We start from the raw sequence: 2,472 nt of genomic DNA, 5'->3' as shown, positions 1-2,472 counted from the left end.
CCCTTATCTTATCTGCAATTCAAAATCAGTTTAATCCTAATCAAATTAGGAGTTTCCTGATCCAAATGATTATTTGGATCTGGACTCTTTAAGTGGATACGACTTATCTGAAGGGATGAGAGATCCATCAAATGGATAGCCGAACCCTGCAGGTAGGTGGGGCGAAATTTCAACATTTTCTCTCTCTCCCATCTGAGAATCACATTCCCTATTTTAGAAAACTGCATTTTCAAAGATCAATCTTGAACCCTAAGCCAAACCAGATATGAAACCAAAAAGGTAGGAGAGGGATATACCTGACACAGAGTAGTAGTAACTCCCAATGAAGGTGTTCACGCCCAAGGAAATCTCCAAAGACTGCTCCCACTGAAGATGACACAGTGTAGGGTGGAGTAGAATCAGTAGGGTGGTCCTTCAGCAAGAACCTGATTCTTCACCAAGAATCTGATGGAGGGCAAATGAGCACGACTTCATATCAGTTTTTCTCTAAAAACTGATATCAAGAACCTTTCTTTCGCTCCTACAGGTGGAGATCGAACTGGCTATGGCGGCAACAGTAGGAGAAGGCAAAGAGCAAAAGATGACGTCAGTCCAATTAGTGTTGTCTTCTCTCTTTTATCAGTAATCTGATTGGGGGAATTGGGGTTCGCCCTCTTCCTCTGTTTATAGCCTTAAAGAGAAGTTCACCTAATCCCATTAGGAGTTTCCTAATCCAAATCTTGTATTTGGATCTGGACTCTCTTTAAGAGATAAGGATAATCCCTTATCTTATCTGCAGATAAAGATCAACCCTCCTAATCTTATTATGAATTTCCTAATCCAAATCTTTATTTGGATCTGGACTCTGAGTGGATAGGGATAACTCCTTATCCTATCTGTTGATCTAAATCCCAGAACCGCCCCTCTTTAAATAATCATATTAAACCAGTTCGAATTGGGCTTTAAGCCCATTAAGTCCATGTGCTCACTTATCCTCCAAACTGCTGCCCAGTTGGGTATCCTTGTATGGCGTGGGACCCAAACATTGATCTACACATCAGCCACATGGTTTCAGCCCAGCCTTTGTTACAAGGCCTGACCGAATTCACTGTAGGTGACAGTGAACCCTTGAGCCCATCACCATGGGCTCTTAATGGGTCCAACATTTACACTAAATGGTCCCTGGGTCAAGCCACCTTATAAAAACCCAAGGACTATGGGCAGATGCAAGATTAGCCCATTAGGTATTACCCTCAATGGTCTTACACTTAGCCTCTCAGCCCATAATGATCAAACACTGCCCGACAAGAAAGGACCTCTCCCTCAACTACAAGGTACAGTGCTGCACTCTCTACTCACATATATCCCGACAAGAGATATATATGTATATCTCTATATAAATATATTTTGCAAAATAAATTTCAATGGTTGAAATCGGTTGCCGACAGCTTTCGTTTCCATAAGAGAGAGTGCAACCCTGATCATTCACTTTGTCCGACAAAGTGGGCTGATCCTGTCACTATGATCAACCACTCAGATGAATTCTCGGACTATCCCAACATACCCAGGTTTTGACCCCCTCTAAGGATCTCACTGATTGGCATATCAAAGACAACCCAATCCGACACCTAGTGTAGTATCATAATCGAGTCTAGGGGTCAGGTGTAACATTCCAGTTTTGCCCATCTACCTCCAAGGTCCAAGGCAATACTGGAATTCTGGTCCGGTTCAGGGTTTCAAGAAAACCCACACTGCATGTACCTCAGGTCTCAACCTGGTAGTTGAGACAAGCCACCCCAACCAACTTGGCGGTACATCAGTGTCAGCTTTGGCAGGATAAATCTCCTTAGATCTATCCAACGACTGTGAAGATTCTAAACTAACACGAGTCTCATATGTGTCCAATTTAAGGGTATTACACAGAAACACACCACAATAACATTAATCAAATATGTACTTTATTCATTTACATTAAATGTCATAAGGTACATCATTCTGATTGGAGCTAAGGGCATACACTGTCTAACATTAACCTCTTATCCTTATCTATTGATCCAAACCCAGATCCGCCCCTATTTAATTAATCTAATTAACCCAGTTCAAAATTGGGCTTTAGATCCATTAAGTTTATGTGCTCACTTAACCTCTTAACCTGCTGCCCAGTTGGCTCTCTTTGTGTGGGGTGGGACCCAAACATTGATCTACACATCAGCCAGATGGGTTCAGCCCAGCCTTTGTTACAAGGCCTGGCCGAATTCACTGTAAGAGACATTAAACCCCTGAGCCCATCGCCATGGGCTCTTAACAGGCCCAACATTTACCCTAAATGGTCATTGGTTCCAGCCCCCTTATAAAAACCCAAAGCCTGCGGGCAAATGCAATATTAGCCCATTAGGTATTACCCTCAATGGTCTTACACTTAACCTCTCAGCCCATAATGATCAAACATTGCCCGACAAGAGAGAGGACATCTCCTCCGACTGCAAGGAATAG

The sequence above is a fragment of the Nelumbo nucifera genome, chromosome 1 (genome assembly GCF_055504915.1).
Source record: "Nelumbo nucifera cultivar China Antique chromosome 1, China Antique-T2T, whole genome shotgun sequence".
Taxonomy (NCBI): Eukaryota; Viridiplantae; Streptophyta; class Magnoliopsida; order Proteales; family Nelumbonaceae; genus Nelumbo; species Nelumbo nucifera.
Note: the sequence above shows the minus strand (reverse complement) of the source record.